General features: G+C 45.2%; 1 long non-coding RNA gene across 1 annotated transcript in view; it reads left to right on the top strand.

Annotated features, from left to right (window-relative positions):
- The window catches only part of LOC142930451 (uncharacterized), a 198,208-nt gene that overhangs the window by 71,112 nt on the left and 110,839 nt on the right, over nt 1-16,257 (top strand). The window lies entirely within an intron of this gene.

Genomic DNA, 16,257 nt, shown 5'->3' with positions numbered 1-16,257 from the left:
TATATCACGATTACATACACAACCATGTGACTCCAGTGCAATGACATCACTGTGATGTCACATCCGCCCACAAATTCAGTTGCTCATCTGGCACCGTGAGGGTCAGACGTGTTCTGGGTTTTCTGTTGCAAATTTTTCAAAAAATCAAATCCAGCCATCATCATCTTGAGGACACGTTTTTGGATGCATTTTTATACTTTGCAACCACATCGCCACAATGTCGAAGGCCAAGAAAAAGGGCTTCATTAAACATCTCAAGAACATCTTCTGTTGCTTCTGCAGTGTTTCAGATGATGAGGTTTATGAGCCAAGCAGCTGTGTTCAGAGCTCTGCAGCAAGCCATGAGACGAGCCCAGTGGCTAGTCATGAGAAGACCGAGGTGGCAAGTCTTGAGGCGAGGCCAGTGGCTAACAATGAGATGGGCCTGGAGACAAGCCGCGAGGTGGACACAGTGGATAACCGTGAGATGAGCCTGGTAGCTAGCCATGAGATAGGCCCAGAGGCAAGCTGCAAGTTGGACCCAGTGGATAACTATGAGATGAGCCCGGTGGCTAGCCATGAGAAGACTGAGGTGGCAAGTCATGAGGCAAGCCTGGTAGATAAACATGAGATGGGCCTAGAAGCAAGCCACAAGGTGGACCCAGAAGATAATTGTGAGATTAGCTTCGTGGCTAGCAATGAGATGAGCCTGGTGGCTAGCCTTGAGACGAGCCCGGTGCCTAGCCAAGAGGCAAGTCAGATGGGTAGCTATGGGCCCAACCCAATAGCGGACAGCGGTTCAAACCGGGTGGCAGACCATGGGCCAAGCCCGGTGGTAGATCGGGAGCCGAGCCAAGATGAAGGGGACAAAGCGAGTCCAATGGCAAGCCACCAAGATATTCGTGCTGCTAGCAACAAGGCTGCTGAATGGAAGGGATGCCAGGTTACAAGCCACCAGGGCAGTCCAGGTTGCGGGAGTGCTCAGTCTGCTGGTCAAGGGCAAGGCGAGGCAGCAAATTGCGGGTTAGGCCAGGCAGCCGCTCAAGTGAGGAGACCAAGACGCCGGGGTGGCCAAGCTGCCCGAAGGAGGGGCAGCCAGCATACCGCTCATGGGAGGATGCCAGATGACAGACAGAAGGACGCCATTCCATCGACAGCGTCTGCCATCATCAGGCCCACCTCCCAGAAGCTAGCTGCCCATCCTGTGCCAGAAAAGATTGCCGTGGAAGGTAAGCTTGTACCAAAGTGACTCTGTAACCACTAGCTTGACTTTGGAATTCGCTCTCATGGTATCTTCTCCCAAGTTCTTATAACCTTGCTTAATCCCAAAAAGGTGTTAACGCTTATCTACTATAACTTCCCTGCTGGGTAATTGACGTGTTTGGCATTTGGGACTGCGTTCAGAAACAGTGGATAAAAACACGTCAATGTAGTGCAACTGCAATCTCATAAGCAACTCTGCAGTAGGGATTAGTTCCAGATAAAACGTTTGTCAGATATTTGCACAATGTACTGTTATATACTTACGTATAATCGGGATGGCAAAAGTGACACGAAGCCATGAGACACAATTTATGGAGGAAAATCAACGTGATATCCAGGATCCATCGATGCCCGTCGATAACCGTTCATTTCGTGGCAAAATTTGCATAGTCAAAATATTGGACAAGGACCAGGTTTATGCCCTATCCGTTGAATATTGTTACCCTGACCACGTTAACAGAAATTACGTCAAGAAACAGCTCACTGCAAGGTCACCTAGAGTTGAAAAATACATGGTTGTGAAAGGGTTAATAAAGAGCACCGCTAAAACAATATCACAAGTTCTGGCTTCACCACGCAACTTTCGAGCCAGTCTCCAGAGTGCCTCGAGTGTAAAAAGAAAATTTCCTGTATGTTTTGTGCGCAGATAACAACGATATTGGAGCTCCACGACTCGCGCCAGAATCGGGGGAAAACCTGAGCCTCACGTGGCAGTGGAACGCATGCGAGGGTGCTGGCCTTGACAACATGGGGAACACCTGTTTCCTCAATGCCACCCTGCAGTGCCTCACTTACACCGCACCACTGGCAAACTACCTGATCTCCAGGCACCACTCAGGAAGATGTGAGTTCCCAGAACACTTTGAAATACCAAGCTGAAAATAATTGTGTTCTGTGAAGATGTCCTTGTTGTGTGCTGCACCTACAGCTGAGCTGTTTGATCGGTGTTGTACTGATAGCATGTGCCACCTCTGCCTCATTTCACAGGTACATATAATGGAGTTTGCATGATGTGCATAATGGAAAGGCACACCATTGCAACATTCAGCTCCAAGGGCAAGGTCATCAAGCCCTTGGAAATCGTCCAAAACCTCAAACGTGAGTTCTGTTCAGTACAACACAATTGTGCACATTGAATTTAGAACATATTCATTGGGTGGCAGAGTGGCGCATTGGTAAAACGTTTCCCTTGTAACCTTGTGTTCAAACCGCTTATGACCTCCATCCATTTACCCACAGGGATCGCCAAACACCTGCAGTTTGGCAAACAGGAGGACGTGCATGAGTTCTTCTGCTACATCGTAGAATCTCTGCATCTCTCCTGCCCAATCAACCACCACAAGTAAGTAGTGCACGTCCTAGGCCACTGGTTCCCAACCTGTTACCAAAAATTCACAACAAAGTTTATAGAATATTATTTAAATAAGCGCTTGGCTGCAAAGTAACGTAGGGTCGAAACAAAAAGGAGTATAACTCTCCCATGAGCGCACTTGGTAAAGGTGATGCATCTGGAAGCCACCGAATGTGTGATGTCATTCATTTCCACGTGCAGGCCAGAAGAACATGTGGAGACCTCGGTGATTCACCAGATCTTCACAGGGCAGCTAAAATCGACAGGTGTGTGCCAGCTCCATGTGCAAAATCATCGCTGCAAGTAGCAATCACACCGAGTATGACGACGCATGCTGCACAGTGCAGATGAACCCTGCACTCATACGCATGTACCCAGCAGGACATAAGCAAAACACACAAATACAGAGATCTCCCTGAAGCCTTAACAGAATGCTGGAGCAATTGCTATTAGAAAGTACCTATGTAGGCCAACAGGGCACATGACAAGGTGGTGTGGCTAGCACCATGCCCGGCCACCTTCGGGTGGCTAGCACCAGTGCTGAAGTTACACAATGCACCAGATACTAATTTGAGGCTGAATCGACCGTGAGCGAGGATCGAACTCAGTTCACCAGTGCGCTAACCGCTATGTTTCCACTCCCCGCACAATAGAAAAATGCACAAGCACACAGACACAACAACCCATTTGATCAGATACAAACACATTTTATTCGATTCTGCTAATCAGAATGCTAACTTCCTCTAATTGCACGTGTGGATGTGTGCGCGTGCGTTTACTTGTGTTCCACAGTGGAGTGCACGCAGTGTTCCTGCACCTCGGACAGATTCGAAAACTGCCTGGACATCAGTCTTCACATCAACGTGAGAATCGAGGAATTCTTGATTTAATTAAATGGTATCTTTGCTCGTGACGAGTTTCGAATTTAAACGTTGGGATGAATATTTTCTCATTTTCAAGCAACACTTTTGATCTTTTTCGGATCGTGTACATTACACTAGTCGCGTCACTCAAACACATTAAGTTTGCCCATCGTCTGGAATGCTGCACATTGGATGAATCTGAAAATTGGGAGCACGTCCTTAATTACTGTCAACTAATGATAATGCCCTCTTATGTCACACAACAGCCAGTACAACATAAGGACTCACTGTTTTAACGACTGCAAAATGTTTCCAGTGTTCTTTTCAAGCACTCATTTGCCTTCACATCGTTCTATTTGACAGAATTCGCCAGATCTGCTGACTGCTTTTGCAGATTTCACCAAGACAGAGACACTGGACGAATACACTTGCCAAAGGTGAGTATGGCACGACGTCAATGTCACGCGAGTCTGTCTACTTTGTCACGCCAACATATTTGTACAGTTTTGCACTGGGCATCTCGGTCATTAAACTGACGCTGCTGCTTTTTGGTGCGCAGGTGCTGTTGCAAGGTGAAGGCCACGAAGAGGATGAGCCTTCACCATCTCCCGAACGTCTTGGCCCTCTCCATCAAGAGATATGACCTGTTTGGAAACAAGATCAATCGGGTAATGTTTGGTTAATATACAAGTTTTTTTTACATTTCTCCTAAAATGTGGCTGCATTTTCTCCAATTTCTCATTGCATGTTTTTGTGCTGCTTCCTTTTTGAGTAATTTCTGTGATTTATTTCGCGTTATTTCTTTTGCCACGGTTTTAACCGAGATCACTCGTACAAATGTGACTTTTCATGTTTTCTCGAGCGCCCACCTGGTTAATCTACCTAAACTGGGCTCTATGGCGGTGAAATCTTAACTCCCTCCCCAAGCATACAGGTCGTGGGTTTGATCCCGATCCTAATGCCTGTATATTTGGAGTTTGCATGTTCTCCCTGTATTCACGTGGGTTTTTCTCCGGGTCCTCCAGTTGCTTCTAGAATATTTGGCTGCTAAAACTATTCACAGTGAAAAGCCACTTTGTTGAGCTATCATTTGTGGCTAGATCGCTTCTGAGAAAGAGCTATATAGTTCAGTCAGCATTACCTGGTAAAGTAAAAAAATAGAACAAAAATTATAATCAATAACTCGACCCTGCATCATTCTTCCCCTCTTCCCTGCCTAACACCATCTCTGTTTCTGCATCACTGCCTCCTTCCCCACCACTGCAGCATTGCCCGTACCCAGAGCACCTGGACGTGCGGCCATTCATGTCGCAGCAGGAGGACGCAGACCCTGTAGTGTACAGGTTATACTCAGTCCTTGTGCACTCCGGGAAATGCAGCACAGAGGGACATTACTACTGTTACAACAAGGTGATGTACTGCATTCATTATCACACAATCACACGCCAATCATTCGTACGCGTAGGTCCTTTAAATAATTCGATTCAGTGAATAAAATCAAAACGATTCCTGCTCCTATGAGCCATGAGGTGGTGCTCATCTCCCATTTATAGGCCTCAGCCAGTGGTGAAAATTGCCCTTTCCTGTGACCGAGGGAGAGCGTATGCATAGAACCACCACTGATGACTTCACCAAAAATGTGTAGTTACTTTATTGACCCTGGATAGATGATGGGCCAATGAAGGCCCAACCAGGATTTTTACTTGCAAATGTAATCAATTATTTTATGGATTATCGGTTTGATTACTCAACTTATAAAACAACACAATAATAGGTGGAATAAGTGGATCACCTCTGTTCCGCATGTGTCATTTTACGAATATATGGGGAGTTTAGGTGCAATTGGATAATCGTCGTAATTAATTTTCGATGTTGTTTGCATACAGATCTGCGATGGGAGATGGTTCCGGATGGACGACGACTTGGTGACGCCGGTCGACACCAGGGTGGTCATGGAGAAACAGGCATACATCCTCTTCTACGTCAGGTGAGTAACCCACGAGTTGTATTTGTGGGTATGCACTCAAGTGTGGTCAATGTGGAAGAGTAGACCAAATATCATCCAGAGTTTGTCTACTCGAGGATCCTCTGCCAGCAGTGGCATGAGCAAGAAATTTGAGAGCCACGCCGTTATCATTATAACTTTAACCTAAGTTGGGCAGGTTGCCTTCCACCTTTGCTGTTGAGGCTCGATCTCTGTTGAGCTCACGGGAAGTTCACCAGGTTGCCCTTTGGGCCAATGAAACTCACGTAGCGGTCGTTCCATGTGCTGTGTGCAGGTCTCCAGAGATGAAGGCCATACCCGTGTGCAGTCAAATCAACGGCGGACATGGGAAATGGCATCAAAAGAGGCGGCAGCGACGACCCCCGACCCCGGCGATCAACCGTCATCACTGATGGATGATATCACAAGGGACGTGGTCAAGTTGCTGCCCCTGCCACCACCGCTGCCACCACTGCAAGGGCGATGCACACCGGGTCCTGATGAATACCGCTGATACAACACAGCCCAGCAGCGCCAGCACCACATCCACAAAGAAGATTATTACCATTGTTAATGTGTACATTTTATAATTTTGTGAATGCAATACGTACTTTAAAATAAAAAAGTTTGAATCAATTTCTTATTCTTGGGAATGATTCTGTATGTAGTTCGTAAGGCCATGTCCAGATCTAATAGCCAAGGGACATCCATACAGCAACGTGAACCTATGAAATGACTTAAATTTCGATTTAAAGCTTTCGTAACTGCAATGATTCATCTTCTTTGGTTCTTTTGGTAAAGTCACGTATAATGAGAATAAAATAATAAATTGATAAAATAAAATAACACAATAATATTCTCACGACGTTTCGGCCACAACAACGATGGCAGCTATACAAAAATAAAAAGAGATACAACCAACACGTGGAAAGAGATCCCACCAACAGCCTGGTCACCAAAACAAACAAAATCATCTCTGATTCAACAGCATTAATTGATGAGATCAAACAGTTCTCGTTGAAACCCTCTGCTGCCAGACCACCAAGATTATATGGCCTTCCAAAGATACACAAAGAAGATACACCCCTTCGTCCCATCGTCTCTACTATCAACTCCCCCACCTACAAACTGGCACGTTTTCTTGCTGATATACTGCGACCTTTCACTGGAAAAACCACCTCTGCGGTACTAAATTCTACTCACCTGGTATCGACAATCAAAGGCATTTCCCTGTCCCCAGACGACCTGCTTGTCAGTTTTGATGTGGTGTCCTTGTTCACCAAAGTCCCGGTACCTGACACCATCGCTATCATTGAAGACCTGGTTCATCAAGGACTGCATACTGATGTACCCCCCCTGGTGAGACATTGCTTAACCAACACATACTTCACCTGGAATGGAACTTTCTACAAACAAACTGAGGGCACCCCAATGGGCTCCCCCCTATCTCCGGTTGTAGCCAACGTATTCATGGAAAAATTTGAAACTGACGCCATCCAGACTGCCACTCTACGCCCGACCTTATGGAAGAGGTACGTTGATGACACCTTTGTCATCTGGCCACATGGCCAGCCTGCTCTAGACCAATTCCGCGACCACATCAATTCCATACACCCAGCCATCAGATTTACCATGGAGGTCGAAAAAGATGGCAAACTACCCTTTTTGGATGTCCTAATTAAAAGGAGACATGATGGTTCAATGAGCCACTCTGTCTACAGGAAAGCTACCCATACAGATGCTTACTTGAAACCGGATTCCCACCACCATCCATCCCAGAAGAACTCCCTCATCAAGACTCTATACCATAGAGCCCAATGCATTTCCGACCAGGAACACATTACCAGTGAACTCAAGCACGTACACCAGGCTCTCAGGGCTAATGGTTACTCCGACTACACAATCCGCAAAACCATCACTCCAGTCATGAAGAAGGATTTCTCTTGTGGAGGCACTCAAAACCATCACCTTACCCTACATTGCAGGGGTCACTAAAAAGATCTCCAAGATCCTGAATAAACACAAGATCCAGGTCCGATTCAACACAGTACATAAAATCCGTGATTTAGTTCCATCTGTAAAAGATGCTGTTCCAGACATACAGTACCCGGGCGTTTACAAACTAAAGTGCCTCTGTGGTAGTAGCTACATTGGAGAAACCAAACGACATATCTCGGACCGCATCCGCGAACATAAAGCAGACTTGAAACACGGTAGGACGAACTCCTCTGCCGTGGCAGATCACTGTTATAATTCAGTGGGCTCACATGACATTGACTTCTCCAAGACGGAGGTTCTTTGCAAACCAACCGGCTACCATGAGAGATTCGTTCATGAGGCCATTCACATATACAAACACAGAGGCAATTTCAACCGAGAAGATGGATTCTGGCTTAGTAACCATTGGAAAGATGTTTTAAATCATTTCTGTTCTTAATTAATTGTATTTTACGATGACCTTCAGACCGCAGCTCTTTCGCCAGCATTGACTCTTAATACCTCTCACACCACGGTTAATGGTATGGTTCACAACATGGAGTATGATAGCGCCTCGCAGCTGTCTCTCTCCCCCTCCTCTGTTCCGACCATGGATGAACTCGTCCGTCTGAACGGGGCCCGTAGCTATCCGTGGTGCTAAAGTTGAGGGTAAGAATCCACCCATTTTTTCGCCATATAGCATTGTGATATATAACGACTTATTGTTGGTAGTTTAGCTGATTGGTGAATATATAGTTTATTGATAACATTAAGGTAATTTATATTTTAGTTTTTTATTGGTTCACTATATAGTACTGTGAATAGCTCAGATGTGTAGGCCTTGACTTCAACATAGTCATTTCTGTGACCAGTCACTAGCTAATCACTCAGTTATTTCAATGCTAAATTCGCCTAGTTATTTCAATGCTAAATTCTCCTGTTTGATTTGTACTAAGTGCCTCGGTGAATGTGTATGCTCTGACTTTAACGTAGCTATTTCTGTGACCAGTTACAAGCTAATCACTCAGCTATTTCAATGCTAAATTCTATGCTAATTCCTTTGTCAAGGGGTGCCTCTGCGGATGTGTATGCTTTAACTTAGCTATTTCAATGCTAAATTCTATGCTATTTCATTTATCAAGGGGTGCCTCTGCGGATGTGTATGCTTTAACTTTTAACATAGCTATTTCTGTGACCAGTCACAAGCTAATCACTCAGCCATTTCAATGCTAAATTATATGCTAATTCCTTTGTCAAGGTGCTTTGTTTCCTCTCACACAGCTTAAAGGTCGTGATCTGAACGTGGCTCTTTCACTCCAGCGCTGTCCTACCAGACAGTCTCGTCCCTTCACCTGATGAAGGCCGCTTGTGTTGTGGGCGAAACGTCGTGAGAATATTATTGTGTTATTTTATTTTATCAATTTATTATTTTATTCTGACTTTATGAAATGACTATTGCATTATTTCTGTGTTTAATAAAGTAGTGAATTTTGATGGCTGTTTTGCCATGCAGTTCAGATACCCACTTAATCCACGAGATGGCATCACTTCAGTGGTTGCAAATTCCAAATGTAGGGGCAAAAACAGTGAATTATTTGATAAACATTTGAAATGAGAGGTGTTGTATGCATGTTGAATTTATTTCGCACCATATGTAGCCGAGTGTATCAAGTAACACACTCATTAGGCGTATTTATCCGAAAGTGTGATTAAACATGCTACCTTACATTGTACCAATTACTGCTCTGGCCCATGGACTAAATAGCTCGATTACAACCGCTACATTTGAATGCATTAATTCCGCACGTAAATATACAATGACCAACGGTGTGTGGCTGCAATACCACAAGAGCTCCATGATAGAGTCAATGAAGCCTACAATCTCAATTTAATTGCCAGCTATGGGGAGCATCACTGGCTCGTGATACCTGAACCGATCCTACCACCCTGCACTCACCAGCGTGATGAAGTATGGCTCAACTCCTAGGAAATGTGTTTTTCGCCACACACTACACTATACATCACACCACATACGCTACACTTGACACCACACTACACTTTCCATCACATTTAATTTATTATACACGCTTTATGCAACACCACCTAAACAACACACAATACACAATATACACTGTACAACACACTATTCATATTCTAGATTTTAAGCTTTCGTGACTGCAAGGATCCATACTCTTTGGTTCTATTCGGTAAAGTCACGTAGGTAAAAAATAAAATAACAAAAATCACGACGTTTCAGCCACAACACAAGTGGCCTTCATGAGGTGAAGGGACCGTGCTGTCATGAGGACAGCGTTGGAGTGAAAACAGCCAAGCCCAGGTCGCATCCTTTATGCTGTGTGGGCGGAAGCAAAACGCTTTGACAAAGCAATTAGCAGTGCAACGTCTTTGACCATAGAGACTAAATGAGCTGAGTTAAGTACTGCTGAGGAGGTCTTGCCAGTGAAAGGTAGCAAGGTATCTGACAGAAAACGTGCTAGCTTATAGGTAGGGGAGTTGATCGTGGATACGATGGGTCGTAGTGGAGTGCCTTCTTTATGAATCTTGGGGAGACCATAGAATCTAGGGAGTCTTGCAGCAGAAGGTTTTAAGGAGGGACGTTTAGTTGGTTTGATTAGGGAGGTCGAACTTGTGATGATCTTGTTGGTTTTTATAGTTAGCCTATTAGTAGGGTCAGCTACTCCCCTCCGGCAGAAGGCTTCGGTCCATCAGGACCAAAACCTCACGCCATAAAAACAGTTTCTTCCCATCTGCTGCTGGCCTGTTAAACAAGGCCAAGGGCTAACACTGTTTTTAACATTTGATCTACATAACGACACGTTGCTGATATTAACTATGTTTCCCTATTTGTATTTTTAAATTATATCTTAAAGCTATTTTATATTCGATATTTATTTAATTTTATATACTTCAGCCCCTTAGTGTTAGACTTTTAACCCTTATTATAGTAAGACTTGTTTAAAACTTATTTAAGATTTTAGATTCCTATATGTTGAATGTATGCACCATCCTGCCAAAGTAAATTCCGTGTCGGTGTGAACTTACATGGCGAATAAAACCCTTTCTGATTCTGATTCTGATTTTTAATTTTATGAGTGACTTCCATCGTTGAGTAGGTTCTGGATTTTCTTGTTGTACGAATCTTTATCCATAATTACAGTAGCGTTGCCTTTGTCGGCTGAGAGGATGACTATATCACTTCTACATTATGAGACCTCCTTTGCCAGTAACAAGATATAGGAATAGGTTTTACCCTTTTAACTGGCACAAAAACTGACACCTTTATTCAAGGCATCATGTTTGCAATAACCAAAATGCAAACATTTGACTGCTTGTGTTGTGGTTATTGCAAACATGATGCCTTGAATAAAGGTGTCAGTTTTTGTGCCAGTTAAAAGGGTAAAACCTATTCCTATATATCACTTCTGTTTTTTTAATTCGCGAGTTCAGAGCGTTCATTTTTGCTGATGTTGCTAATGGGTTTCTTAGCATTCTTAAGAATAGTGGCTATTTCAGCTCTCGCAACGTCTTCTTGGATGTGTCCTATGCCTGAGAGATGATATCATCTACGTTGTACTGTCCCCTGACGATATCCTTGTCAGCTTCGATGTGGTCTCCCTGTTACCAAGGTCCCGGTACCTGATACCATTGAAATAATTGAAAATTTGGTACAACATGGACTAGGCCCCGATACACCTGCGCTGATTAGACACTGCCTCACCAATACCTACTTTACTTGGAATGGCACCTTCTACAAACAAAATGAGGGTACCCCCATGGGTTCTCCCTTATCACCAGTGATAGCCAATGTTTTGATGTAGAAATTTGAATCAGACGCCATCCAGACGTCCACCCTCAGAACTTCCCTGTGGAAGAGATATGTGGATGACACTTTCGGCATTTGGCCACATGGCCTCCCAGCTTTCAACCTTTTCCTATACCACATCAATTCTAGACATCCCGCCATCAAATTCACCATGGAAGTGGAGAAAGATGGCAAGCTACCATTCATGGATGTTCTGTTTGAGAGGAGACCTGATGGCTCACTGGGGCATTCTGTCTACAGGAAACCCACCCACACAGATTCCTACTTGAAACCTGATTCCCACCACCACCCAGCTCAAAATAATTATCTCAACAAAACGTTCTACCACAGGGCACATTGCATTTTGGACCAACACCACCTGACCAGTGAATTAAAACATGTACACCTGGCCCTCAAGAGAGACAGATACTCTGACCTTACCATCCGCCAAGCTGTTTCTCCCTCCATACAGAAACAACCACTTGATACTCCGGTCAAAACCATCACAGAACCATATATAACAGGCGTTAGTCAAAAGATTTCCAAAATTCTAAACAAACACAAGATCCTGGTCCGGTTCAATACAGTACACAGAATCCGTGACCTGATCCCATCCGTGAATGATGTCGTTCCTGACTTACAGTACCCCGGGGTTTACAAATTGAGCTGCACTTGTGGTGATTGCTATATCGGGGAAACGAAGCAACATGTCTCTGACCGAATTCGCGAGCACAAATCAGATTTGAAACATGGCAGAACGAATTCTTCTGCCGTAGCTGACCACTGTTACAACGCTGTGGATGATCACGATATAGTTTTCTCCGATACCAAGGTTCTCTGAAAACCCACGGGTTTTTATCAGAGATTTGTCCACGAGGCAATTCAGATTTACAAACACGGACACAACTTCAACCGAGAGGATGGTTTCAAATTAAGCAATCATTGGAAAGATGTTCTATATCAAACCAAACATTAAACTAATTTTCAATGGTACAGTAAATTTGTTCAAGTAGTGGTATCCCAAACTTTCACAGCTGCTTGTTTATCTCCACCCACTCACTCCACCCACTCACTCCACCCACTCACTCCACCCACTCACTCCACCCACTCACTCCACCCACTCACTCCACTCACTCACTCCACTCACTCACTCACTCCACTCACTCACTCCACTCATTCACTCCACTCACTCACTCCACTCACTCACTCTACATCCCCCCCCCCCCGCTGCTGGTCCATCATGGTCCCCACCCGCTCCTGGTCCATCATGGCCCATGCACCTCCTACGTACATCATGCTCATTTTTATGCTAATTGCTTTGTCAAAGCGTTTTGCTTCCTCCCACACAGCATAAAGGACGCGACCTGGGCTTGGCTGTTTTCACTCCAACACTGTTCTCATGACAGCACGGTCCCTTCACCTGATGAAGGCCACTTGTGTTGTGGCCGAAACGTCGTGATTTTTGTTATTTCATTTTTTACCTACGTGACTTTACCGAATAGAACCAAAGAGTACACTATTCATACTATACTTGACACTTCACACAACACTATATATGACACAGACTGTACTATCCACGTTATTGCACACTATACAGCACAAATTACAGACACTACACTATAAACCACAAACTACAGACACTACACTATACACAACACTGTATACCACACTGCACCACACACTCCACACACAATACTCACTTTACACCACTCTCCAGTACATTACAACCCAGACACAAAATATAAACCGAAAACAATACTGTAAAGGACGACCCCTGTGGAGACGAAGCGATGAATGAGTTCACGTGCAAGAGATGGACGGACGGTGGGAGCGATGGACCGTGAGTGAGGGCGACTGGTGGAAGATGCCTTCATCCAGCAGTGGAGAGACAATGGCAGGAGCCGACTGCAACGCGCGGCGGCACTCTCCCTCTTGAGTTTTGTGAATCTACAGAGGCACAGAAATCACAGAGACGGTTGCCTACAGCCACATTCCCCGAAACCCATGAGATGCGTCAGAAAGTAAGACGCACAAATCTGGTGACAAGTAAAAGATCCCCCGTGTAGCCTGTAACAGACTGTTGGGGCAAGTGCTGTTAGAGCGAGTAAGCAGCACCTATGAAAGATGAAAGCCAGCAGGGCACACGAGGGGGCGGGTGGTCAACAACCACGCCCGGCCGCCTTTGTCTCCGCAGCGGCGATGTTTACTGCACACCGCACCGGGAACTAACTTGAGGCTGAGTTGACCGAGGGGAGGCCCACAACCGGTTTAAATAATCGTCACCTGCTGTTGGTGGTCGTGAGCCGGAATCGAACTCGGTTCGCCGGGTTCGTAGAGTGCGCTAACCACTGCTCCAGCGCTCTACAAAGACAAAGCTCCCCCGTGTAGCCTGTAACAGACTGTTGGGGAAAGTGCTGTTAGCGAGTTGCACCTATGAAGACCGGAAACTGCACACGAGGCGTTGGGTTGGTCAGCACAACGCCCGGCCGCCTTTGTATCCCCACACACACATACAGGATTGTAAGTTGCACCCCCGACTTTTGCTTCACACTCGTGGGGGCCGGGCAGAGAGAGAGGAGGCGTCTGTCGTGTGTTGGGAGCGATGGTGCAGCGGTTAACGCTGCGCTACGAACCCGGTGACCCGAGTTCGAGTCCCGATCACGGCCACCAACACCAGGTGACGATTAACTGAACCGTTCCCGGGCCTCCCCAAGGTTGACTCAGCCTCAAATGAGCACCTGGTGCGGTGTGTAAACATCGCCACTGGGAAGACAAAGGCGGCTGGCCTTCAAAGGTGCTCGTTAACAGCAATTGCCCTCAACAGTCTGTTAAGGTAATACGGGAAGTCTGTGTCTTGTATCTCGTTTGACCCCAGGCTGAGTGGACGCGACTCGCTGTGATGCGTAAACCTCCGCCCTCCAGTGGCCACATTGGTTTATTTCACTGCACCTGCTGAATCATTATCAGAATGAAACTAAAACTAGACTATTGTTTTTACGTTGCCAGGTAAGGCCCGCTGAGTAACATAGCTCTTTTTCAGAAGCGACCTGGCCATAGTTGATAGCTCAACGAAATGGCTTATTATGTGGACATTTATAGCAACCAAATACTCTAAACGCATGTTTATAAATGTGAAGGGGAGAACCCGGAGAATAAAAACGACGCGACCCTGGGGAGAGACATGCAAACATCAAATATACAGAAGGTGTTAGCGTCGGGATCGAATCCACGACCTCCTGCACACCAGGCGAGGTAGTTAATTGCACATACCAGCATAGATGGAATGAAAAATACGAGGTACACGGTCAGTAGAAATACATATACAAGTCCACCAAGAGGTAAGGAGGGAGGAAAGACGGACACGGAGGTAGAGAGAGAGGGGGGGGGGGTTGGCCGAGGGATGAACAGAAGCTTAAATAGGAAATATGGTTGGAGGGGGGGAGGGGCCAGAGCGAGAGCGACAGCTCAAACACGCACATCTTACACATACAAAACGGCAGCTCAAAAAATGACCACCTTTTGTAAAAACAAAACGGCAGCTCAAAAAAGGGCACATCTTACACATAATTACAACGGTTACTTTCCCGTAGAAGTGTGATAATAAAGTATTAAAGCTTTCGTGACTGCAAAAATTACTCATTGTTTTTTTTTCGGTAAAGTCACGTATGTAGAAATACAATAAAATTATGTTAAAACAAAAAACAATCACGACGTATCGATCACAACGCAAGCGATCTTCATTAGGTGTCAAGAACAAATCACGGAGGTAAATACCACAAAAATATGAGAGACGAGAATTCAACTTACCTGAAAAAACATTATGTGAAGCACATCCAGTCAGGCCAACAACACAGACACTTCCTGGCGGACCACGAATTTCAGAAGAGTGTTAAATTTCGTGTTCAACCTTTGGATTGCACATACCAGCATAGATAGAATGAAAAATACGAGGTACACGGTCAGTAGAAATACATATACAAGTCCACCAAGAGGTAAGGAGGGAGGAAAGATGGACAGGGAGGCAGAGAGAGAGGCGGGGGGGGGGGGGGGGGGTGGCGGAGGGATGAACAGAAGCTTAAATAGGAAATACGGTTGGAGGGGCGGAGGGGCCAGAGCGAGAGCGGCAGCTCAAACACATCTTACACATACAAAACGGCAGCTCAAAAAAGGACCACCCCTTGTAAATACAAAACGGCAGCTCAAAAAAGGGCACATCTTACACATAATTACAACGGTAACTTCCCCGTAGAAGTGTGATAATAAAATATTGAAGCTTTCGTGACTGCATAAAATTACTCATTCTTTTTTTCGGTAAAGTCACGTATGTAGAACTACAATAAAATTATATTAAAACAAAAAACAATCACGACGTTTCGATCACAACGCAAGCGATCTTCATCAGGTGTCAAGAACAAATCACGGAGGTAAATACAACAAAAAGATGAGAGACGAGAATTCAACAAACCTGAAAAAACATGTGAAGCACATCCAGTCAGGCCAACAACACAGTTAGACACTTCCTGGCGGACCACGAATTTCAGAAGAGTGTTAAATTTCATGTTCAACCTTTGGTTTGCACATACCAGCATAGATAGAATAAAAAATACGAGGTACACGGTCAGTAGGAGTACATATACAAGTCCACCAAGAGGTAAGGAGGGAGGAAAGACGGACAGGGAGGCAGAGAGAAAGAGAGGGGGGGGAGGGGGGGGGGCCGGAGGGATGAACAGAAGCTTAAATAGGAAATACGGTTGGAGGGGGGGAGGGGCCAGAGCGAGAGCGGCAGCTCAAACATGCACATCTTACACGTACAAAACGGCAGCTCAAAAAAAGACCACCTCTTGGAAATACAAAACGGCAGCTCAAAAAATGACCACCTCTTGTAAATACAAAACGGCAGCTCAAAAAAGTGTACATCTTACGCGTAATTACAATGGTAACATCCCCGTAGAAGTGTGATAATAAAGTATTAAAGCTTTCGTGACTGCATAAAATTACTCATTTGCTTTTTTCGTTA

Source organism: Petromyzon marinus, chromosome 39 (genome assembly GCF_048934315.1).
Source record: "Petromyzon marinus isolate PM22_M1 ecotype Great Lakes invasive population chromosome 39, UKy_Petmar_22M1.pri1.0, whole genome shotgun sequence".
Lineage (NCBI taxonomy): Eukaryota > Metazoa > Chordata > Hyperoartia > Petromyzontiformes > Petromyzontidae > Petromyzon > Petromyzon marinus.
This window is presented reverse-complemented; position numbering and strand designations above follow the sequence as displayed.